This window comes from Dreissena polymorpha, chromosome 3, assembly GCF_020536995.1.
Source record: "Dreissena polymorpha isolate Duluth1 chromosome 3, UMN_Dpol_1.0, whole genome shotgun sequence".
NCBI lineage: Eukaryota > Metazoa > Mollusca > Bivalvia > Myida > Dreissenidae > Dreissena > Dreissena polymorpha.
The window spans coordinates 31,413,667-31,441,627 of record NC_068357.1 but is presented as its reverse complement, the minus strand read 5'-3'; the positions used below and the strand labels follow the sequence as shown (position 1 = coordinate 31,441,627).

General features: G+C 33.9%; 1 long non-coding RNA gene across 1 annotated transcript; it reads left to right on the top strand.

Moving 5' to 3' along the window:
- The first annotated feature begins 3,325 nt into the window (after nt 1-3,325).
- LOC127873541 (uncharacterized) lies at nt 3,326-4,474 on the top strand. The gene is made up of 3 exons (XR_008046228.1): nt 3,326-3,557; nt 3,762-3,858; nt 4,340-4,474. It is a non-coding gene; the product is annotated as an uncharacterized LOC127873541 (long non-coding RNA).
- The last annotated feature ends 23,487 nt before the right edge of the window (nt 4,475-27,961 follow it).

Sequence of the window (27,961 nt, the reverse complement as noted above, 5' to 3'; positions counted from 1 at the left end):
CATAATGCGGAAACTATATAGTTGTTATTTGAAACTATTTGAACAATATACGGAACAAAATGAATAGTTGAAATGTCATGCGGGAAATATTTTGTACAACTGCAGTTTCTTAAGGCCTTCACAACAGCCTGCTACAATCGGTACTCATACACACGGCGTGTGGCAACACCATATCCACCGGGTAGGTTCCTAGTATTTCACTTTCAACATTTAGGTGCACGATGGACCGCTTCATCATACTGCACACAAATACCGTGTCAACAGGCCCGGCGCAGGCCCATAAGGTTCCTTTATGCTCTCATTTGTGACTGCTCTAGACGTGCCCTTCACGTTGTCGAACATGTACACTGTATTAGCGAACCTGTCAGTCAGTACCAACGTGTTCTTTGACTGGACATATGTGCACCTACTTTCATCAATGCTGTACGTCGTCTTCGGTAATTCCAATTTGTCAAAGTCTTCTTCTTTACCGTCAACTGATATCATTCGCACTGAACGGTTTTTATTGAGCGTACCTACTACCATTATTGATGAGGTCATACAAGACATAGAAAATATCTACGAAGAAGTGTTTATTCGTTTTATATGGCTAATTGTACATTCAGAATTGATGGAAAATATTCAAATTTGCTTCACGGTCGAAACGGCAATCACAAAATGAGAGACGCACCTTACATCGAACACAGTTGTCTTGAAATTGTATGGTTGTCCCTTTCTTTTCAGCCTGCTATTCATTACGAAACATTTGTTATTACGATGATCCGCCGCGACTAATCTCCCATCTGGCAGAAAATCCAGTCCTGTAATGAAAGGGTCATTGTTGTCGTCTTTATATTTAACCACATCCACAGACTTTAGCAACTGCAGTGTCATGGGTCGGTTTTCCACGGCTGAGTTGTTGATCTCGGCTTTACCTGAAAACAACCAAATATTACATGAATATAGTATTTGCTGATTACCTAGTCATCCTTAGCAACATTAATTATACACGTGACACATGTTCATTGAGAAGAATGACTCATGAGAGTGCTAAACTTTCATGATAGAACAGCCACAATTTCTACTATTCTAAAACCATATTGTTTAGTAAATGTAAAGCAATAGCCAAAATTTCAACGCCATATGTGGTTTGGTAACATAGCTTTAACGAGGTACAAAATGTGTTTTTTTTTGTGGTGCAATATATTCCATTTTTATCAATATTCATACGACATACGAACACTAAAATGGTGCATGAACACGTGTTGAATATATTGCATATAATTAGAGCATTTTGTATCTTGTTAAATCTAAATTACCGTACCACATCTAGCGTTGAAATATTGGCTATTGCTATAAGGAACACTAATTTTTTATGGATTAAATTTATTTTATTAAATATTTTACGAAATATTCGTTGATTTTGATTGTTAAGGTGGCTTTAAAGACTAGAAAAAAAGAACGCGGAAAACAAGAAATTGTTTTGCAATAACGGCTGTTGTAAGCGAAACTCATTATCATTGGTTATATTGACAACACCATACAACTTGATATTTCTGAAGTCCATAATGATGTAAAATCTTATTTATAAGCTCACATGTTGCAATATTTCGGTGTAATTTACTGTGTTTATGTTTAATCGTCGGCGTTGTATTGTAGTTAATCTAATATTTGATTAACAGAGAGTCCAACTGTCTTTTGTGAGTGTTTTTTACCAAACAATAATTGCATCGTTCTCAACTGCTGCATGATACGAATCAATACATTGAAACTCGAACGTATCCTCCAATCTGTACATGCGTTAATATATTGTTTTTCGATCGTATTATCATTGTATACAAATAGGAACTCATGGTGGGTGCGTCTTTTCAAAGTCAGACAGAATTTTTTACTAAACTGTTAATTTATTTTTTCTATTCAATTTAAAAATCTCGTATACATATGACACAAAATGTTATACATTTACAACATTAACATATCAATTATTGTTATTAAGGTATGTTCATATTATATACAATTTCTGCATACAAGTTTCAATAAATTTTTTGGAGATGATGCTAAAATATTTTATAAAAAAAATGACAAGAGGAGGACGATAGTAAAAAAGGGGGTTGATGAGCTTTAATTAAAAGTATTATTAGAAAGTTACGCTTTAATTTATTAGGAGTTTCAGTAGGAAAAAAAGGAAAAGGTAAGACGGAAAGGAATACTTCGATATAGGCAAGATCATGTTAGCGTGTGACAAATTTCTGCCATTTGTTGTTGTGTAAATTTATTTTATTTCTTTCAAACGTTTTTTATTTTTTCCAATTTTATTTTCATTTTGAGAGCATTTTTGAAAGTCTCAATATTTAGAGATTATGTCTATTTTTAACATTGAATATTTATGATTTCATAAGAATGAGTATGTAGTTTATTAACATATTATTTGCACCACCTTTTTGTGTCCCAAAATCATTCTTCATTCTAAACTATTCATAGCAAATCGAATTGCAAACACATTTTAATGCAATTAAACAAAGCTTCATTCCAGTCAAGGTTGTTACATAATAAACTCTTGTTAAGATTTGTTAATGTTTATTATTCGGAGAAAGAATTTCTGCTAAACGCTGCAGCCAGAGATAGTTTTCGTCAATTTTGCAGAATTGTATCCTTAATTTAAATGCTTGAATAATGAAATCATTTAACTAAACTAACTTTAAGAATGCACCATGTTTACTTAGTAAAGGACGACCCCAACTGGTAAGGACATAAAGAGACATACCCACAGGGTAGGAAAATAATCGAGAATCTTTTAGTTTCTACGATTGTATCGACAACTTAAGTTTTTATTCTTAAAATTCTGTGGACAGTTTTCTTTTCTAAACATATACGCAACTCTGAGATTATTTAGTCTACTTTACAAGCAGACAAGTTGATAAAGATATCAACTTACAAAACACGGAGAATTATTCACTATTTGCCAAGCAGCAATAACATTGTATTGATCAAATGAAGCGTTGTTACAAAACTGGTTACTTCTATTGAATTCGCCGATAAGATTTTCAGCAAAATACACACAGAAATAATGTTGATAACGAGCTCTTTACGTGGTGACAGGTTTTCTTTAACAAACTGTTATACAAGCACAACGACATGATAAGCGCTAATAGGGACCATTGCTATAAATCATGGCATTAATATACCTTGACATTTGTATGTTTACCGTTGAACATTTGGTGCCGGTTCGAACATAGAATACGACATTGAGTTTTAGATCAACAATTGCCTGAACGGTATCTTTTGTGTCTACTTTAATTCTAACATATACAAGAACTTAAATACATGAACTATTCCTGAAATGTCTAAATGCCTCTATGCTTAAATGCGTTTACACACAGGTGCAGGTTACTTTTAAGCTTTACTGTAGTGTTCCGCTTTGGTAAATCGAAAGAGGGAGTTTCGTTTAAACTTTCGTAGCATCAATACGTCAATACGTCATTAAAACAATAACTGATACTTTAAGCTACAAAAATGAGATTCTGCAGTGTTAATATGGCTGTTTACAAGTGATTTGGGTTACCTTATTACGGTACAGTGTAAGTACTTATTTATTATTGATATTGAAATGTCTTAGTGAAAAACGGTACCTTAGGTGTAACTTTAGAGGCAAGTCGTTATGCCCTTATCTGATATTAACGAATATTTGTTTGGTGCAGAAGATTCTTCTTTACCAGTTATTTATGCGTTACTATCAGATAAGGGCATATCGACTTGCCTCTGAAAACATGTCCGTGTTTCAGGTTTTGTCTATTGATGAAATTACCACTTATGACAAGAGCGTTCACTGGATTCTTCGGCTCAGTAGTGGAGGAGCCAAAGGAAGCATCATTGCGTCAAGTAAGTGTCCAGGTTTACCCAAAAGCGTTCACAGGGCTTTTTGAAGTGTTATACCTTTGTGGCCGTAAGTTAAGATTTACCTACACCTTCGTAATCATGGACCATATAGTCTATATTTGGTAATTTTACATACTTATTTTAAGAAACCATAGGCTATACAAAATCCTGTCCCTATAAGCAATTTCCAAACGTGGTCTTTTTATATTAACTATAAGTATTGCTACCATGTTTGATACAGACGGTATCATAACTATGAGGTCATATTTGTTTCTAAGATTTGACCAGGTGACCTTTTACACACACGTAAGCCAGATTCGGACTCGGCCTAGATATTATCATGATTAACATTCTGAATATTTTTTTTATCAAAATTTATCATAAACGTGTTTATTTTTGAAAATAAAGAATCTTTACACATATGAAAGCATGGTCTTATTAATATTAATTTATGTTTTAATGTTTTGTTTCACTTTTATTTCAGACTATGTTTAAAAATGTTCATGAAAAGAGAGGCACAAGGACAATAACCATAAACGTCAAATAAACTTGCAAATGGAGATAACAGATTTAAAACGATTTTCTATCATACTAGCGCAGGTGATGGAAGAAATAGGGCTGAATAAAGTAATGGTATCTTTAAGACGTAACTTCTGTCTTCTAATGGCTATATATATATATATATATATATATATATATATATATATATATATATATATATATATATATTTATATATATATATATATATATATATATATGTATGAGTATATACATGCCTTTTCAACAGTTCACGTTTGGTAGCCAAAGCGAGGGCTCTACGACCATTGGTATGCAGTCAGACACTGACCTACAATGTTTTTTCTGAAATCGGTGTCGCTTGTGTACACTTGTCTGAATGTCAGTTCTTAAAACCTAATTATTTAGTTATAAATGAACCAAAGTGTTTACCGCAATGCTGCTGTCTACAGGCCGTGTTAAGATTGGAGAACAACACATATTTTCCTATAAGTAGGGAGTTAATATATGTAACAAAAGAGATTGAAAACAGATTTATTATCGATGAACAAGATCGAGTGTTGTTTAATTCAATGTTTAATTTAAACACTGTTTTAAAAATGTGTGATAACTATAATATATCTAGAGGGCAACAACATGGACCTGCATGCGCGTGGGGTAATAAAGACTTCGTCTTTGCAGTTCGCTGTCTTACTTTGCCTGATAATTGTAGGGTTTTGTTAACGAGGCCAAGACCGGGCCACTGGCCCTCACAAGGAACGCTTTCAAGGGCAGAACTATGTGAAGTGTATAAGGTAAATCCCGGAGTTCAGGGACATACATTTGGTTACGATCACGAAAGTCGATTTGGTTTTATTTAACTACAATACCAAAATAAATATGTTGATTCTCTGTTTCGAATGTCCACTAACATGGTTGAGCGTTTACTGATGTTTGACCTAAATATCGTGCAGATGAAGGCATACATTATAACAAAAATGATCCGAAAAGAGTTTCTTCAACCACTGGTAGATGAACGTTTGAGTGCTTTTCACATGAAAACGGCTTTTTTGTTTACAATTGAGCAACTTCCCGAAGACATATGGAGATCTAACAATCTCGTTCAGTGTGTTATTTTCTGTCTCACCACACTCAGGCGTTTCTTCAAAAGGGGATACTGTCCACATTACACCATCTCCTCTGTCAATTTGTTTGTTTGTTGGAAAGCTTACGAAGAATGAACTCCAAATTGTAAAAGAATATATTACAGATATAATTAAATCTTACGTATGTTGTCTATGACACCATACTATCTGGTACAAAAATTCGTGGTAAAATAATCATGAAGATGATAATGGGATTGCGTTTTGGACATCGATCCTTGCCTTTTGACAACGAGTTAAGAAAGTGGGCTTTGCATTGAAGTCTCTTAAATCAACAGACATATCAAATCATTTAAGATATGCGTCAATGCTAGTATGCACACGTCAGTTTGAACGTTCTTGTGCATAAATGGAAACGATCGAAAATAGGATAACATCTGGAATAATTCCATTCTCAGAATTATCAAAACAAAGCATACATGCCAATCCTCAGTCAGATCAAAGATCAAACAGGTGTTTATCTACTGATATATTAATGAAATATGCAGAAAAGATAATATTTGCTTTCGAGTTTGTTAGAAGTGAAATACATTGTGTTCCAGGCCATGTGATATACTAAATGTACAGAGCCGCCACAGACTATAATATAAAGCTTCCAGATTTAGACGACGATGGTCGTAATATAAATGATTGCTTTGAATGCGATAGCAAGACATTCCTGCACTATTTGCAATACCTTTCATCAAAGAACAAAGACAAAAAGCGACTTGCATTAACACAACTTTCAGACTACTGCATTAGCGAAGTACAAACAAGACAGAACGGTCTCTTGGATACAATACTTAACATGTTAGGTCATGTGTTTGAATTAGAAAACAGTGTACCAGATGCATGGACATTCTACAGAATATCCGTCAAAATTCAACCAGACTACAATGCAGCCTATTGGCATCTTTTCCGATTATTTGGACATGTTGTTTATAATAAATGTTTAACATTACTTTAGTTATAGACCGATACATAAAATTTGCAAACAGGTGTTGTTCGATATCTATTCTTCATATAATGGTATGCTCATATATTAAGTTTAAAACCAATATTGTACAATTTAAATTTATTTAAGCGTTTAACTGAACCGTCTGAGAAAGAAAACTAGGAATTTAATAAATCGCATGACAATAAAAACTATGGAAGAAACGCATGCATCGGGTTTTAGTATTTGAATTTGCTTCAAACACGTTTGCAATTGTGTATAATAAAATGAAAGTGATTTTTCACTTGAATACCTAAGTAAGGTGTACATTAAATGTATGCTGTATAACATTACGCTTACATTTTTTTCATAATACGCGTGTTCTTAGTTTTTGCATTGTTTTACTTTCACATTGAGCCATGGCTTTTGTATCGATTCTCTTAGGTTTAAGAACTGATGCCAAAGCTTGAAGACGTTGCATTGTTGTTCATTTTAGGAAAAACTCCAGGCAAGTACTTGTTCTTTTTGACGTAGTAATAAGGTGTTTAGTTTAAATTACTTGATAACATGTATAGAGCTATGTTTGTAAGTATAAATGTATCGTTATAAACAGATTATAAAGGCGTAATAATACGTATATATAGTTGGTGTCACTGCTTTTGTCAAAGTATATACTATAAACTGATAACAAACCATATATGTTTTAATGTGTATGAACCAAGACATAATCCGCAGAAAAATGAAACAATTAACAAACATAGTCATGTGTCTAACACTTGTATAAAGCGTATTCAAACTATATAAAGCATTTTGTTTTCTAAAATGTGATACATTGTGAAGACAAATGTCGCTGTAAAATGTGTCTGCTCGGGTTTACATGCTTTTAGTTTCAATTCCAAACACGAACATGAACATACACATAGAGATGGTCACTTGTGTTTAATAAAAACAAATCAGGAAGATTAAAATGCTTAAGTGCAGTATATGATGCAGATAACTGGGACTGAGTCTTAGACAATGAACATATGCTTAAGGTTGATTTCTTCCCAAATCACATTAACTGTATCCTTCAAAGCACCAGCTCAGTTTTTTTTATTTATCCAGTGTTTAATGAATGTTTACTTATACTAATGTGTTTTTCGACAAGCTTCTTACCTACACCTGCGTGCATGTATGCCTAAACCGTAATCCTTTTATTCTTCTCATCATTTCTAGTCATTGTTTTTTTTAAAACGATACTAAAAATCTGAAAGCTTGTTAGTTAAGTGAATCTTTATTTATATATTGAAACTGCGGAATCGACTTTTAGAAAAAGCACATTAATATCTTATTTGCAGTAAAGGCATTCCCTTGCGTAAGACGTTGTAATATTTAGACTTGTTAATTAAAATTGTGTTAGATACACATATCAAATATTTATCGTACGCGGCATATTTTTTTTTTTGGAACTGCTATTAAGGATTAAGTAAAACGGTATGAAAGTACATATTGTCGTAAACAAAAACAGAAAACTATTATTGGAAAAGGAAAAATCGGGCGGTGCATATTATGTCATGCACGGACATAATTTAAAAAAAAACTTTGCTTAAGGTTATAAACACTGTGAGTGTCGCGCACAAGAACCGAGTGACGAATTAAAAGCACGTGAAGTATACTTAATAAGAGTTTATCATTGGTCAACCGCCCATCATTTTATTGTTGGAATAAGAATTGAAAGGGATTTGTTCTTACACAATGCCTCCTTTTGTGTTAAGTTATGGACGGATTTACTATGTGTTTGATATTGTTTAATTGTTCGCATTATATGTGGATATGTGTGGATACCGTTTTTGTTCTCATATCTGAAGAAGTTGTGTGTGATTTTTCTTATATCGTTTAGATATTTTGCAAATATTTTATTGATGTTACTTTTTGTATTTTAGTAAGTTTTCTTTACTTTTGGTTATATTTCCTATAAATGCATTCACTAAATACTTTAAACTACAGAACAATTTACAGAACCGATGTTTCAACACCTGTGTCACAAACTGATCCCGACGCCTAATGCTTTGTAAAAGTTCATAATGCCATGTCTCTTACTGGTATCAGTTATGTGAATACTTATGCAGCGATCACAAAGGGACTCGCTGCATGCAGCGCAAAACATTGTTGCCTTGTCGGAAAGAGAGTTCCTCACACATAATCCACATACTCTTTCCATAACCGCCTATCATTCCGCTACTCTTTTTTACCAACTTCTCCATGTGTACAACAGTCGCCATTGTGTTGATGTTTAAAAAACGCCTTACTTACAGATTTACATACGGACGCTATATTTTACATTAAATGCAACACACGGATTATTCTAATTGTCACAATGCCACGATGCGTTTACCCATTTCTTTTTTTTTATTTATGCGTGTGATACGATACAATAACAAACACTACGGTCAGAATCAAACGCCCTGCATCAATATTGTACAGGTATAAAAGCTTTAATACAATGACAACGTATTACATGATGCTGTGCTTGCAAACATTTTTGCAAGTATAGCTCTTGTTAGTGAGACTCATAAGCGAGGGTTTATCATTGGGTATATTGATAAAAACATAAAACTTGATATTCTGAAATCCATTCCGACGTAAAATCTCATTTACAAGCTCACATGTTGCATTTTTGCGGTGTACTTTACTGTGTTTATGTGCAAGTGTCAGTTTGTATTAAAGCATTTACTTGAATACATTTAAGATTAACGGAGAAAACAACTGTCTTTTGTGAGTTATATTAAAAAATAAGTATTGTTCACAAATCGATGGTCCCCATTCAAAATGCCGAACCTACATTTTTTTACATTTCGGGATTTTTGCACTGTGTAGGGCGAGAAATCAGTGCGCACATGCACAGAAAACGGCGAACCGCCTTACCAATCAGAACACTCCAAACCGACCATACGATAAAATGCCGAACAGTGTTGGTGGAAATTAAAATATTCAAAAATGCGAAGGTGAATATTAAAAATGCGAAGCTGAATATTATTGTAAAATGCGTCCGTCTGTGCGTCAATATTGTTATTGTAACTTCGGCATTTTGCATATAGTTTTAAAAATGAAAATATAGCCCTCCTGAGAAGTTGCAAGTTCGGCATTTTAAATGTGGACCATCGAAATGCTGCTGGATACAAATCAGTAAATTTATACTTGAACTTGTCCTCCAATTTTTACATGTTTTAAGATACTGCTTTTGGATCGTATTATGATTGTAATTGTATAAAAATATGAACTCATGGTGTATGCGTCCTTTTAAAGTCAGACAGAATGCTTTACACAACTTTTCATAGCATAGAATTCCAAGCAATGGCCGTTACGTTATAAAACAATGCTTCTTTCCCGTCATGCGTTTAACATGATCAAATATTGTATAATATTTGTTATTGGTCATTTATTCGGAGACAAAATAAGTGCTAATCGCTGCAGCCAAAAGGTTCTTTCGTAAATTTAGCATAATTGTATCCTTAATTTAAATAATAAAAGCTTGGATAATTTAAGCATTAAACTTATCTTATGGTAAGACTGTACTTTGGGAACCTAATGAAGAACGTCCCAAATGTTTAGATCATAAAAGGACATAACCACACTGTGAACAATATACAATCTTATTAGTAATGTTAGTTTCTACGGTTTTATTAACAGAATAATGTTAACATTTGCGTTTCTTTTGACAAGGCTTTTCTTTTTGAAAGATATACGAAATTCTGAGATTATTAAGTCTACGTTATAAGCATACAAGTTGATAAAGATATCAACTTAAAGACCGTGCAGAAAATGTCATTATTTGCCAACCAGAAATAATAAGTTATTTGATCAAATAAAGGGCTGTTACATAACTGGTTACTTCTATCGATTCGCCGATAAGGTTTTGTGCAAAATACACATCGAATACATGTTGATAACGAGCTATAAATATACTTGGTGACAGGTTCAATTTAACAAACTCTCATATGAGCACAACGACATGAGAAGCGCTATCAGAGTCCATTGCTTTACATGTACTTTTAATGTAATACTATCGCAAAACGAATCAGGAAGTTTTGTTTAAACTTCAGTAGGAACACATTGTCATTGAAAGCGATCATAAACATGGTTAACATTTTAACATTCACCAAACACGATTCTGCAGTGACAGTATGGCTGTTTACACGTGATATGGACTACCTGGTTACTGTACAGTGTAAGTAGATATTTATTATTGACGTTGAAATGTCTTTGTCAAATACTGTATTTTATCGTGGGTGAAATTTCACCAACAACTCTTGAAGACTTTTGTTCATTATCTTGTATTATAAGATCTTCAAATGCAACACAATATATTTGCGTGCTTTTAATTATTAGTATGTCTAAAACGTTGTAGAAGAAACACAAGCATATGAACGGAATACGGGCTTCCTTTTATGTAACAATGTATCATTTCAGAAACAGATTTTGTCACAGCATACTTTATGACGACACTATTTGCTGATATATATATACCCTTTAGAATTATATAAACTATTATGTAATTAAAAATTGTTGTCACGCTATATATATGTATCGCGCCATGAGAAAACCAGCAAAAATGACAAAATTTTCGAATTTTTCTTTTTTTCATTTTCGGTATCTACGTTCTTTTCCGGTTCCATACATGTATAAATTGTCAAACTGTTCCAACTATAACCTAAACTAATTTACATTTTCGTTAACTCATGTGAAGCTTAAGTGAGCGTCATTACGTCGTAATTATGACGCCGCGTCATTTTTCATTTTATTTTGGAACTCACTTCGTACACGTTTTATTTGGAAATGTCCGTCATCATTATTTAAAAGTTCAATGATGTTGTTGTTGATACCGATGACGTAAATGTGTTACTGTTTGGTTATGTCATATTATGTGTAAATATTACTTTATGTTTTTTCTTCACGAAAATAAATACCGTAGTTTGTTTGATAATTTAAATAAAATCGTGATGTTGATATATTTTAGTTATACATGTACAAACACACGTACAGAATCCATAATACATTTACAATTACAGGTTAAATAAAATCTTAGCACAGTTAGAACAGTAAAAATGTAACATTCTGTCTAACACGCGAAGCCTTCCTGGCTCCGAGCTGACAATAGAGGTCGCACGATATCACGCAAGAAGTCGCGCCGTGCTGCAGATAATTCAGGAGCGAGCAGCTGCACTAGACGGCCGATGCTCGTGAAGAAGAAACCTGGGTTCTTCAATTAACACAAAGAGGTTTTTCACCGTCGCTGCATGTCTTCGCCATGACAACGGAGGTACTCGCCGGGGTACGACCATTGAAGTGTTCTGAGATGATACATTCCAAATCCTGAAATATTTAAATACGCGTTAATCAATTGATAATATATATACGATTCGAACCAATGCTTAGATCAATCCAAAACGTTTTCAGACTACTGCTATGCCGACTGCGCTATTCACTCTGCATTACGTTAAGGAGTACTGTAACTACTATCTAAATTATATCCATACGGTATATTGAAAAAATATCATTTTGAATATCCACACAGAATTGCTTATTTATATGTCCAGTATTGCTTCTTAAACTTTAGATTTTAATTATTATGGCTAGTAGATAGAAATCACATGCTTTTTTAATATTATTGTAAACACCCATTTAAGTTGCTTTAAATATGAGATAAACGTACATACAATTTTCAAACGACAACACATAATACACAATAAATAATGTTTTCAAAATATCGTAATAGTTAGTTATTGTCTGACACTATAATTATACGACCAACCAAAGTTTCTTTCATTCACTGATCCAGTGCAAAACAATACGTGTTTCTTAATCAGGTTTAAATAAATAATGTCCAAAAAATAAAGTCAGTGACGATTGGGCGAAAACATAATATAAATAAATCTATAATATAGTGTTAAGACTCTTACCTCAAGTTCGGCATTCATTCCATAAGTTTTTGATTGTCAAACGAGTTCAAACACATGTGTACACAAATATTTCACGCACAAATACAAATACATTTTGCGCAGAAAATTATCACGTAATGAAAATGACGATTTGCCATGACGTCGTCGATGTCATTTGTGCTGGTTTTCTCATGGCGCGGTTCATACATACATATATATATATATATATATATATATATATATATATATATATATATATTCACTGCCCCCTCCCTATACGCTTACTATATTACACGGTTGATTAACACTATGGGATTAACAGTAAAACAAACAGTCGTGCACACAACACACTGGCAATAGTTCGACTTCGACAACAATCCTATGTACATCAGATCACTATGTTGCCGAATATCTTCAATGGTGTCATATTTCAGTCTTTTAAGGCTATTATTATTATATATATGTATTCTGGTTATGTAAATAACACATATGTACGATATTTCTCACATCTGTTTTATTTTTTAATTTTCTTTAATTTTCTGACATGGTTAAAATACATGATATAAATAAAAATAAATAGCTTAATCAGTTTTTACTTGTTCACTATGAACGTAGGAAAATATAGACACTATTGCGGGGCGAATAGTCATACATTTATGAGAATATATCTATTACATACTTGTTTCCGTAAGGATGTAAATATAATACTTTGTAATTTGTATGTATGTTTTGTATCGCATAATTACATGAGTTTAATTGTATAAGTGAGTTCTATTTCTCCGATGTCGTGGATGTGACCCGACCTACAGTTCCTTTAGCATAGACCTGAATACTTTGGAATTTCCATTATTCTTACCTTATGTATCATGTTGGTACTCAAGCATCGCTATCCGCCCGAAAATACTGTCCATACCATTTAAATAAGACGGTCTACAACTATAGATTCAATTTACACAGCATGTACACAGCCTTCAACTGAGCAAATAGTGCAAGGTTGGTTTCGCAATTTAATTGTTTATGATATGTTGGATAAGGAAATAACATATGGATATGGCACAATATATTTCTATCCTAAGACGAATAGAGTATATACATTCGATTGCATATTCACACTAATGAGTCAAATATATTTGAATGTATCGGTGTAAAGTGTAATTGTTTGTACCGCATGATTAAACAAAAAGTAATGAATTACGATGTGATTATTGTTTAAAGTAGTTTTTTTTCCATATTGACTTATAATTCTTTAAATAAATGTATAGTATGTAATGTCATGTCCTAAAAGTAACCTTGAGATTGAGATTGGTTCAAATAATAAAGCTAACTATAATATACTCAATTATAGTACGAAGACGCTGCGTACGTTTTGTGCCAAAATAAATTGTACTTTCTATGAGGGCGCAGCTTTCACCCATACTATATTTAAGACTATTGTGAGTTATCTCACGTTATAATAAATGCAAAAATTAAAGAGATCTGAGTTGGAATAGAAGAGGACACATGTATATCCATTGCGTATGCAAATAATACGCACTCATTTTAATCAAAGAATACCTTAGGCTCTGTCTATATATTACTATATTTATACTATTTTAAAATCGAACAGCTTGGTATGTAATTTCAATTTAATGAATAAATTAGAATTAATGTAAGTTTTTACACTTAACGGTGTTTAAGGTGATGTTTCTTCATTTACATTTACAAAGTACTGTTTTGCGATTTTAGTTCACCTGAGCAAGTCGAATATCATACCATTTCCCAGTTTTTGGTTATAACCACCAAGGGACGGAACTACTCGTCACTCATTTAAATCATAATAACATGTGATGGGTAGTATGCCATTTAGCGATACACAGATTGCAGAGAATGAAATGCGCTAGTACCCTTATTACTGTGTCTTAGTATGTATATTTCCAAATATTAAAAACGGTTTGAGCCGTTATGTCCTTTCTGAAGATGTTTTCGTTATGCATGTATAATGCAGTTCGGACAGGTTAATCAGGGACTTCATTTTCCGCCTATACTGGATTTTAGTTGATAAGTGACTTCCTGTAAACGAAACATTCCATACAAGCGGAAAGTTTCGTCCCCTATAAGCCCGTGTGAAGTGCACAGGCTAAACTGGGACGACACTCAACGCATATGCAGTAAGTCCCTTTAGTATATAGCATAGTTTACTAAGATTTTAATGTTTTGTTTCTGTTTTGTTTCAGAATGTGTTCAAAAGTTTCATTACAAGAAAGGCACAATAGTACCTACCGTATACGTCAAATAGCATATGCGAATGGAGATAGAAGATTTGAAACGATTTTCTACAGACCTAGCGCGCGTAATGGACACTATTGGAGTGAATGACAAAATGCTATCTTTGAGACGCCACTTCAATTTTCTTACGGATAGATATGTTTGTATCTGTAAGGAAAAGAAGCATCTCACAATTCCCACGTTTGGTAGTCAAAGTGAGGGCTCAACGACCCTTGGTATGCAGTAAGACTACGATAAAATTTGCATTTATGAACTCCACGTCGCCTGTGAACACTTCGCGGATTTTCAGGATTTAAAAGATAATTATTTTGTTATAAAAGAACCAATGTGTTTACCGCAATGCTGCTGCCTACAGGTCATCAGTAGATCGGAGAACAACACGTATTGTCTTTTAAATAGGGACTGCATATCTGACAAAGAAGGAATTGGAATTAGGTATATATTCGATCAACAGGGTCGACTTTTGTTAAATTCAATGTCTCCTTTGAACATCATGTTACACAATAAGCACACACATAGGTTTCTTAAAATGCGACCAAATGGACCTGCATTCATGTTTGGGGAAACAAACATCGTCATTGCAATACGTTGCATAACTGTGCCGGATAATTCTAGGGCTTTGTTTACGAGACCAAGGCCGGGTCACTGGCCCTCACAAAGAACGCTTTCAAATGCAGAAAATTGTGAGGTGTATATGGTACATCCCGGATTCCAAGGGCATACATTTGGTTACGATGTTGATCGTCGATGTAGCTTTATTAAAATACAATAACAAACTAAGTATGTTGATTCGCAGTTTCGAATGTCCACTAAAATGACTAAATGTTTACTAATGTTTGACCTTAACATCGTACAGATGAAGGCGTACGTAATAACAAAAATGATTCGAAAAGAGTGTCTACAACAACTGGTAAATGAACGATTGAGTTCTGTTCATATGAAAACGGCTCTTCTGTTTGAGCAACGTCCAGAAGCCATATGGAGAAATGACAATCTCGTGCAATGTGCAATATACTGTTTGAACACACTCAAACAATTTTTGAAAATACGCTACTGCCCACATTATGCCATCAGCTATGTCAATTTGTTGGCTGGACAACTCAATTTGAATTAAAAATCCAGATTTTGAAAAACAAACTTACAGACATGATAAACACGGGCTTAAGTTGTTTTCGAATGTTATGCATGGATCACGTAGGCAAGAGATTATCAACGTGTATCAAAGAATCAAACCATTACAAGATACTATCTAGCGCTGAAATTGATATTACAATCATCGAAAGCATGATGACAGGATTATGTGAATCATACATAAACGCTAGTTTCGATGACCAAACAAGCTGGGCCTCAGCTATTTATTCCGCTTTGACAACTGAAAATGAATACAGGGCTGAGCTTGTATTTATCAAAATCTGTGCAGCATAATAGCATCACATTAAGCATCCGAGTTCATCGCCAACGACACGAAAGTGACGAGTGACATTATCAACATGCACGAAACATCTCTTAGATCAAAAGTCGTCTCGAATCATTTAAGGTATGCGTCAATGCTAGTTTGCACACATCAGTTCGAACGTGCTATTGGAACACTTAACACAATCGCATCTTCAATAACACTTGATACTGAAGAAGAATCGAATCTTATAAAACAATTCATCAATAGCAAACTCACGTCATATGATGGACATAACAGGTGTGAACCTTCAGAAACGCTAATGCATTTTGCAGAAATATTTGTGTTTCCTCTCGTTTTTGTAAGACATGAAATAAACTGTGTACCAACCCATCTTATATACGAAGGTTCAGAACGATCACGGATGGTGAAATTAAAGGTGCACAACTTGGAGAAGAATATTTACAAAATATGATTCGTTTATTTAAATCCGATTGCAAACCATTCTTATTTTATTTGCAATACCTGTCATCAACAAATGAGAATAAGCAACATGCATTAGCAGGACTTTCAGACTACTGCGAGAGTAAATTTAAAAATAAAACCAGTGTGACATAGCTACAGAACTTGAAATGTTAGGTCACGTCCATGAATTAGAAAACAATTTACCTGAGTCATGCAGTTTATCATAGAAACACACACATGAATGCAATAAGTACACTTTATTGTATAAATCGTACTCTATGTTCGGAATATGCGTATCATAGTTTAGCTCTCATTTGTGATTGCTTATGTCCTTTGTTTGTCGTGCCTATCCCGTTCGCCGTCATCAATATTCAATTTGGTACAATCCAGAGGCAACATCTATTTTCAATTTTCATATAACTTGGTCTAACAACTGTCCGAAAGCTATCTCGGTCGAGTGTGAAACTGGGTCATTTGAAGTCAAAAGCTAAATTATTAGGTCACAGTAAAGAAAATCCCTGTTACCAATATGAAAGTTAATTTGTTCTCCAATATTCATGCATCTTGGTGAGACCAATTGTTCAAATGGTATCGCGGTAGAGTTTGAAAAAGTATTTTTCGGTCCGTTGAAAAACATAGCCGCCTGCGGGCGGGTCAGTTTGCCTTATATCGCAATAGGTAAACCTTGTTTACAATCCAGAGGTAGCATTGTTTTATCCAATCATGATGGATCTTGCTGAGAACATTTGTATCATGATATCTCGACCGAGGTCTAAAATGTTATCGGTCCTTTGAAAAACAAGTACCCCATGGGCCGGGGAAGTTTTCCTGATATGGCTATACTGAAACCATGTGAATGCTAAATTAGTCACACTGTAAATCCTATCTTAGAGAACTTGGACAGACTGTTCTAACGATAACTCGGCCTATTTCGACGTTGAAAAACTTGGTCGCTTGGTATAACAGCAGTTGTCCGTATATGGCTATACTGAAGCATTGTTCAATCTTTAGAAATCATTATTTTAGTCCAATTTTTATTACAATTGGTAAGAACATTTGTTCTTATTGTACCACGGTGAAGTTAGAAAATGTATCCGGCCTGTTGAAAAACATCAACGCAAGGGAATCGGGGCAGTTTACTGTATATGTACTTATTGAAACATTGTTAACAATCGAGAAGTATCATATATCACCCTACGTTCATGTAACTTGGTCAGAAAATATGTTGTTGTAGGTGTGACAATTTTCAATGTATGATAACAGTGAACTCTTGTGATTACTCTATAAGTGACATGTGTATTACACTTCTCATGTAGCTGGCTCAAACCTGTTGAGCTAATAATATCTTGATTTAGTTTGAAAATGGTTCCGGTCAGCTGAAAACCATGGACGCCAATGTCAAGCAGATTTCGTTTTATGACAGAAGTGAAACCTTGTGAACCATAAGCGCAATTGTTTGCCTAATTTCGTCATTATATTTGCTTAGAAGTTGTTTTCTGCCATTAATAAATCATTTTGTTGATATAAAGAAGCATAACCTTTTCATTAACGTTGTACGTAGTGTTAGGAAATTCAATTTATCAAAGCCCTTCTCTTAACCGTTCAATGATATCAGTCGTACTGAACGGTTATCATGGTATGTACTGAATACCATTACTATTGAGGTCATACAAAATATAGAAAATACCGGACAGGAAGTGTTTATTCGTTTTAAAAGGCTAATCGTTCATTCAGAATTGATGGACAATATGCACATTTGATTTCTGGTTAAAACGGCAATTTGAAAATGAACGACCCACCTAACATCGCACACAGCTGGCTTAAAATTGTATGGTTGGCACTTTCTTTCCAGCCAGCTATTCATTTTGAAGCATTTGTGATGACGATTATCCACCGTTACTGATCTCCCAAACGGCTAAAAATCCAGTCCTGTCCCGAAACGGTCGCTGTTGTCGTCTTAAGATTTAACACAATCTGCAGACTAAAGCAACTGCAGTGTCATAGGTCTTTTTTGTTTTAATGCTGAGTTGTTGATCTCGGATTGACCTAAAACCAAAACTACCCACATTTGTTCGTTGTATATTAACACCAAATGTGTATACAAAACACACTAGGCGAAAAAAGTAATGCAAAGGTTAAAATAAAATGGTCAACAAAGAAGGCAAAAGAAAAGGTAACTCCCACCCTAGCGGCAAAGGTTTTGAAGGGATCAAAACAATGTTCTCCGTACTTCTTCGAGAAAAGATAAAAATCATAATACATTAGAAATACCTTGGAAATATCCGCACGAACACTCAACAATGTGTTTTTCATATTTTCAAGCGTCTTCGTGTTTTCTGCTGTCATGGCGCCCACCTCTGCAACGAATTCAATACTCCTAATTAAATTGACTCAAGTTGTATCTACAGTTTTTGACATCAACTCACAAGATTTGTTTAAGTTTGCTTTCGTTTGATTCACTTTTTGTACCAGAAAAAATTTCCACGTCATCTTTTAGGACGGCAGCTTTCACATCCCGAATCTTTTTCTATCTTGCTCTGAACAAACATAACTTTCAATACAATGTTCGCACTTATTGTGAACCATTACACATTTACTGAAACCTAACTCTGTGTGGCTCTCGCAGTACAATTCTATGGTTTTCGAATGCTCATTGCACATGTACAGCCCATTCATGTCCACACCATGAATTTCTACACCTATATAGCGAACCTCCATGATGACATGTCTCTTACTGTCTTTTATGTGAATACTGATGCAGCGATCGCAAAAGGACTCGCTTCATGCACTGCACAACACTGTTGCCTTGCTGGAAAGAGAGTTCCTCACACATAACCCTCTTTCCATAACACGGCCGCCTACCATGTCACTACTCTTGTTAAATTGAATTATCCATGTATACAACAGTCGCATTCGTGTCCATGATTAAAATACGCCTTACTTACAGATATACGGGCGCGAGTTTCTACCTTAAATCGAACACACGGGTTATTCTAATCGTCCCTATGTCACAATGCGTTTCTCACTGACTAAGTTTCTTTTTATTTACTCGTGATATGAGATCCTTTTGAAAACACTCCAGTTACCGCAACACGTCCGAAACTCAATTGTGTACACGTATTAAAGCTGTAATACAGTAAAAGACCGTTTGAACGTACTAGCGGATGTTTTTGAATCAGTTTATGATCGATAACGCACAGCTGTCATGGCGTAGTTTGAAGGTAGGAAATAACATATTTTGTTTTGCAATTACAGCTTTTGTTAAGGACACTCTTTCTCAAGGGTTTATCGTTGGTTATATTGACAAAACATACAAGACCACTTGATTATTCTGAAATCCATACATACGTAACACCCTATGTATACGCTTAATGGGGTAATTTACTGTGTTCATGTTCAAGCGTCAGGGTCTTATTATAACGTTTACGTGAATGAATTTTAGACTTGATTTAGATAATGCGTTTATGTGCGTATTATCATTTAATTCTATGTTTTGTGTAATTATGCAACAGCATAATGTCATCATGCAATAATTTGTTTAGAAGCAAGGTCTACTTCTGTCAAGTATATCACAAGTTTTTCTCTACGAAGTCATATATCTTCATTGCAAACGAGGTCTTACACCTCGTCAAAACATTAATTTGAAAAAGCTTTTATAAAAACTATTTAGAGCTGTCTTTTATATCAGAAAACGACAATAACAGAACAGCGAGGTGCATTTTACTCGAACAAATATTGTTTTATACCAAAGCAATTCACTCATGATAGTCTCATTGGGAAATGAGCAAGATACTGGAAACACACACTAATAAGAAGTACAGACCAAACTGACCCACATTAAATACTTTCAAATATATTAAACAATGGCACTCCATGAACCTTTATCAGATGAACACTTTTTGTTCACAATCACATTTTTGTATAACAGAAGACCAACTATAAACATAAAATGATTAAAACTGCGATCACCGCATTGAACTTGCAAACTCATCGGATTTTAACCGGTTTTATGGCTAGCCGAAACTCACACTCAACCCAGAATTTATCAAAAACCATACTCGTTTCTCAAACGATGTTAATAAAAGTACATACGCAGAAGAAATTAAATATATATTAAAACGTGGCGCGCGTGACGAATATTACCCATTTGATTGCCCATGTGTCGTAGGTATCGAAGAGATATTAAAAATATTAAGGGATCACAAACCATATACCAACGATAATAAGTGTAATAAAACTACTGTCGCATAATCGGTAGAACACAATAACGTACACAACTCCATAAAGTTTTCATTGATATTTATTTTTATATTTTTTTTTAACATAAACACTTTCAAAAGTCCAGAAATATTAATATCAGCAAGATATATGCGAGACCCAAAACTGACCTCCCCCTCGACAACACGAAATTGTGAAACCTATTTGCACGGTTGACTAGCGTGTACTGTGAAACTTCCGATGGGAACGTGTGCAAATTCACGTTTCCAAAAGAAACAACGTAAATATGACGAATGCAAAGGACATATAACGAATACATACGGAATTACCCGATGTTTTGACGCTTATTGTTACATACCTAAAAAAACAAGCAAATGAACAACTCATCAAGTATGAAACCCTGAGTGCCTGCCACTTATTGACATTTTATTATCGAGGCAAGGACAAGTTGGCCGTAACATTAATCATAATTGCCCACGTTTTAGGCGTGACTGTCTTTCGAAGAATGTATGAAATTTGGGTAATTGAATTGGTCAAAATTTGATTATTATATTTATTCAATGATGCCCCAAATATTCATTACGTTTCACTACGATGTAGATGTTTTTGCCAACTATGTGGAGATCCTGTTAATTACAACTATAGCTATCCGTGCTTTTATTATATATAAACTTCAATTATTTATACAACGCGACTTTTTTGTAATGTATCATGCGCATATTTAGTGCTAATCAGTGAAATGTAAAGGTCAAACTGTATACATTAACAAGAACCTGTGTCTGAAATACACAGTGCCTCATATCCACTGGAGTGGAACAGCCATTTTTTGTTCAAAAGTAAAGTATAGGTAACGTGGATATGAGTAGATTGAAGTGAATCGTCACAACCAACAATAATGTAAGTTGGGACAATCACTAAACAAGAAGGAATGACAGAAGGAAGGATAAGCAGACAGGTAAGTCACTATTTGCCTTCAACATCATAATGCCGGGCCAAAATACAAGAATGTTATGTAAAGTTTGTCACCTTATACTGCGTAATCAATGTATACTACAGGTTAAATCGTATACATTTGAATGAAGAAAGGACGACAATTTGTAGCAGATAAATGTATTTTAAAACTAAGATGCAGATATTAAATGGCCCCGGGCCTTTAAGCTACTCGAAACTTAACATGATATGTCAATAACAAAGTTTGTGTGTTGTTTTTTGTTTGTTATTTTTATATAACTGTGTCTGAAGGCAAATCCAAACACATTAATTGTTTAACACGTCAGGACAAAATAAGACCTAATGCACGTTGTGTCCCTTCAACATCAGACATAATGGTTTAACAAACTTTTTATAGCAAATCGAATTTCAAGCAATGGCCGTAACGCAATACTTTAACAATTTCCGTCATGGTTATAATTAAATAAACTCTTGTATTAGACTGTGTATAAATTATAAATTCGGACATAAAATAACTGATTAACGCTGCAGAAAGAAGTTGTTTCATTCATTTTTCAGAATTGTTACCTATATTTAAATGATTTAATAGTAAAATCCCTTTAACTTACGTTTACATTTTACATAGGGGACGTAATGAAGAACGGTTTTAAATGTGTATAACATAATGGTACTTTACCACAGAGCAGGGGAAATAAATTATTATCAAGAATCTTAAGTTTTTACGATTTTATTTACATATTATTTTGTTTGCCTATATTTCTGTGGAAAATCTTATTTTCTTTAAGTTATACGAAATTCTGAGATTATTAAGTCTCCTTTAAAAACATACCAGTTACAAGATCTCAACGTATACAACATGGAGAAACACGCTTACAATAGTTGCCAACACGTAACAACAGGTTTCTGCTGTTATATTGCCGATAAGGTTTTTGCAAAATACAAATCAACAACCTGTTGATAAAGAGCCGTATATTTACGTGGTACCATACACTTTAAAAACGGTCATTAAAACACAACGACATGTTAAGCGCTAACAGAGACCATTGCTATAAATCAGAAAAAAATATATTTTAATGTTCATGTTTTCGTTTTAACATTTGGTGTCGCTTCCAACACGGAATATAATATCGAGTTTTAGAGCTACAATTACCTGATACATCGTATTAAAACAGTATCTTTCGTGTCAACGTTGATTCTAACTTATACAAGAACGTCAATATATACTTTTTACCGATCGCTTACAGCCCTCCTTTGCCTATATAACAAACAATCCAAACTCTGTTTTTGGTCTTAGCCGCTGGAACTCACATACCGGCGTTCCGTTTATTATTAATATCATAACAACTATCACCAAACCGTCAAACATACATCACATAATAGCGCGTATGATAATACAATCTTTCCTCAGTCATCATACAGTATAATTTTATGTCAATTTAGTTCAACACATCTATCAACTATTGTATTCAATATACCATTGCCATAATACGAAATATTGACAAATTACTATAAAAATAACGTGAACATCATACGAGTTCCCGAGGCTGAATGACAAACACTGACCAACCATTCACGAATATCTTCGTGCTTCTACATCGCCCCCTAGCGGCAAATATATACCGAAGGGAAAAGCAATTTCGTACAATTCAATACATTTCAAACATCGAAAATTATATAAAATGTACCATACGGTAATTTATGAATACCCTTACGCTACGATGAGTTTACAAACAGGTACAGGTACCTTTCACATTTTACCTGTTTTGTACTACTATTGCAAATCGAAACAGAAAGTTTCGTTTAGCCTTCAGTAGCCACACATCGTCTTTGAAAGCGATACTTTACATGACTGAGACGTAAACCTACAAAAAAACGAGATTATGTAGTGATAGTATGGTTGTTTAGAAGTGATTTTGGATACTGATTACGGTATTATGTAAGTAGATACATGAATGTATTATTGATATTGAAATGTCTACGTCAAAAATATATCTTGTTAGTAATTTCAACAGCAACGATATATTCTCCTATTTTATATTTAGAAATGAATACAAACTTACAATCTAAAAATCGTGTTTACAAAAATGCACTAGGTTAGTCAGTCGCCAGTAATTCTTATATTATGTCAGATGCTCGATACAGGAGTAATTTATTTCCATTTAAAAACATAATGATTTTGTTGCGCTTAAATAAACATTCGGAATGTGTTTTTTTGTTAGACGTCTTTGTCCAAAGTGGTGGGTAATAAGTTCTGCATGCCCAATAAGTGGTGGTTTAGAATGTTTGAAGATCACAATATTTCTTTCTGTGTTCTGCATAGGGATGACAACAATAAAACACATCTGTAACAATACATTGCACAATATATATTGACTTTTTGGGAATTATTTAAATTGCCCGATGACTGTTACTTAGCAATTGTATATCTTGTAAAAAAATGGAGTTATCTGATTATGGCATAGCGGGTAGACGATAGCATTGCTGTCAAACTTCTGAATGTAAAGATTATATATTAATCAATTATATCTGGACGTGGTAGTAATGTGGTAATTATCGATCTTTTCTTATGAATGTTCCCCTGACGTTTGTACAACTTTTGAAGTTCAAATGCATTTCCCTGATGTTTTATTCTGATGCACTTAACATGTTAGGTCATGTTGTTGAATTAGAAAACAGTTTACCAGATGCATGGGGATGGTACAGAATATCAGTTGCAATACAGCCACTATACAATGCAGCTTATTGGCATCTTTTCCGATTATTTGGACACATTATGTATAGTAAATTGTGTTAATCAGTTTAATTATAGACCGATACAACACGCGTTGTTCAATAAATATTCAACGCATACTGTGGTGCTCATTTTTGAAGTTTGAAACCAATATTGTTCAATAACAAAACGTTCTTTTGTTAAAGTAAATAGTATTAGAAGAAAAACTACGAGGAAAATACGCATCTCGTCCTCGTATTGTTTTGGTTTAAGCACGTTCATATTTTCGTTTAATGAAATTGAAATGTTTCCACACTTGATTACTTAAGTAAGGTGTATTGCATTATGTATACCATCACACTTATATTTATGTACTCATAATGAACGTGTACGTAGTTTTCTCACTGTAGGATTGTTGTACGTTCGTATTGAGCTCTAACGCGATGTTTTTTAAATATGTTCTCTTCGGTCCAAAAACTAAGGTAAATCTTAGAGACTGAGGCTAAACCGACGACAAATGCATTATAATCTTTATATTTACCGTTTACAATTGTGCAATAACATTGTTTATCAACATTGCGTAGTTGTTCATCTTAGTATTTAGTTAGAGACAAATACGTGCTCTTGATTAAGTTAAATAAAAGTGATTGTTGTAAATAACTTTATATGATGTACAGAGCTACGCCTACTACAAGATTAACCATATACTTTATAAGTATAAAGTCTCCTTATTAAGTGTGTGCATTGTGATATGTTTTATTTATTCACAAAATAGAAATTTAGGACATAAATAGGGCATTACAAAAATAATATGCCGAAAGAAGACAATATTTGGTAGAGATATTTAACAACTTTCGTATGCCATTTCATAAAAACTTGTTCTGTTAATACCTGTTTTTTCAGAGTACTTTTTTCCAGTGCAAAATTGTATTCACTCCGTAGAATATAACATACATACAAAGCTTTTTATATAATATTAAGAATTTCATAAAACAAAGTATTTCATGTACAGCTATTTGGTATTTAAATATAATATATAATTATATAATACTTATATTGTCGTAAATTCAACATACATTCATATAAAATTATAATTGTGTTATAGTTCAAGTATTTACAACAACAACAAACACTAGTTTGTACAATACAAACTAAATAAGTGTTGAATATAAGTATGTATATCATTTAACATAAAAGAGTGCACATAAGAAAATTAAAAAGTTAGTGCTGAATTACATTTTATACGAAAACTGATAATGCAGAGTTTCAGCAACAAATACATATGTTAAAATCAGTATTTAAATTATATGTTATGGTTAGTTATGCCATCATATGAGATGTCAGTAAATATTTTAACAAGGGACCATATATTTTATTCTTCATCTGATTTAATTGTACTTTTGTTAATTTTAAAATTTTGTTTCATACTGTTTATAAGTCCGTGCTTTGAAGGGCATATTGCTACTACTACATTTTGGTTGAAAGTGTGACAACAAGTGGCGCTCAGGGAATGCTGAAAATGACATTCTCTGTGATTAATTGGCTTGTTGTTGGTTAGAAGATTGAAGTGGCTAGTGATAAACCCGATATCATGGAACAAAAGTTCAAGTGTTATTACAACACCAGCATTGCGTGTCACTCCTACAACACAGTGCCACCCTGGACCCTTCGATACTCTCTGAATAGTCTGCTTAACCTTCATATCACGTATAACAATTCAAAACCAGCCTGGGCGGTCCCGAACAACCCATTGACCAATGGAAACGCGCTGATAAAGCTCATGATGAGTAAAATCCATTTCTTTAATTTGTTCAAGGTACCATGAACCGTAGCGCAAATAGCTTATGCAGTCATATTATCTGCATGGAATCTTCAACGGTAGCCACATGCGGATACCAGTTTCCTTCTCTGTCAGAAACAACAACATTATTGACGATGGACACTAACTGCAACCAAACACCAAGGAATTGGCAAAGCTCAGACTTCAGTCTCACATTCTTTCTCATTTACAAGAAAGTCTTGATGCAACTGTTCCATCCGCCCCTTAATAACCTCAAACTGCTCTGGACATCCTTTATTGGCAACACACTTCATCCTGGAAGTGTATCGCAGCATTGACGAATTTCTCAGTACTTCCATACTCGCAGATTCTGTATTTGCCCCGATCCCTCTTGTGTTCTACATAATCGCATATTACACAAATCAAAGTTCTGGGATCTTTCGGACAGCAAGGGGTGGACATGGTAAAATGCTCAGGCGAAGGGATTTTCGGAAACCAACACTTGTAGATGCTTCATTGACTGTCTTACACGCAATTAGTTGTTTCGATATTTTCTCCCCATTAGCCTTCAGCTTGCCGGAATGTACGCACGATGTATAGCACTTATTGGTGTTGTGGTAAAAAACATACAATTGTAATAATCTGTCTTGTCATCCAAATGTCAATGCGCTTTGTAACAATATCATTCTTAAGTGCGGCAGCTCTCTTGACCCTCGCATGCCCGGTTTCTTCAATGGGCAGATCTGAGTGGCTATCTTCCTGGCAAATGATAAATAAACTTGGATGAAACGCGTCGTCAACTGCCACCAAGGGGACCAAACTGTGTGCTTTTTTGACAAGATATTTTAGATTCCAAAGTAACCTACTACTGAGTGTCTAAAAATACAATTGTTCTTAAAACCTTGAATAGACTGACTTGACTCTACCAAATGTTCTATGTCTTTTTTTTATAATAGTATTTTATTTATATTTATTTCACACGTGATTAACAATATTATCAGAATAAAACTGTTGTTTTATTAACATATACTTTTTAGTTCTTTCCTTATTCATGGTATAAAATCAACTGTCCCTTATTACTGGAAATTGCTAGAAAATATGGTGTCTGCATTTTCTGTATTATAGAAAAAGAGATACTGTTTTGACATTTTCTCTGATAAACATAAGAGATCATAGAAATGCCAACACATAGCCCTAGGATCAAAATAACAAAGCAAAATAACCAAACCTGGAAATAAACCAATGAACACAATTTAAACAATTTTATCAACAAAAAAACTCCATTGTCGCTATACCGTGACTTTTCCAATTTTGAAAATAAAATGATCGGATCAATGTTTACAACCCCAATGCATTAATAAGCATGAGATTAAATGATAATCTATAAAGAAGAATGCATCTATTGCATTTTATTTGAGATTTGTATACAAACATGAAATGCAAATAAACATTTGACAATTTGAAACTGCAAAAAATAGCGTTACATTTTAGTAAAATTTGAGCTATCAATTACTGCTATTCAACGACTCAAAAAATCAAATGACTGGGCGGTCTTAATGACAAAATGGCAGCCATCTTTGAATCGATTATGACACAAACGTGACATGATGCCAGACAAGCACCTCAGTTATTTTACATGTCTTGGAACCAACAAACTCAAGTCCACTAAGAAACGCCCCTAACTAGATTTTGCAAAAGGGGTTCACATACCAGGTACAGGACTTAGTTGTTTAGTTTAGTAATTAGCTCGAGACAAAAACTTGTTCTTGATAACGTATTGAAATAAAAGTTTTAGTTGTAAATAACACGATGTGATAGAGAGAGATATGCTAAC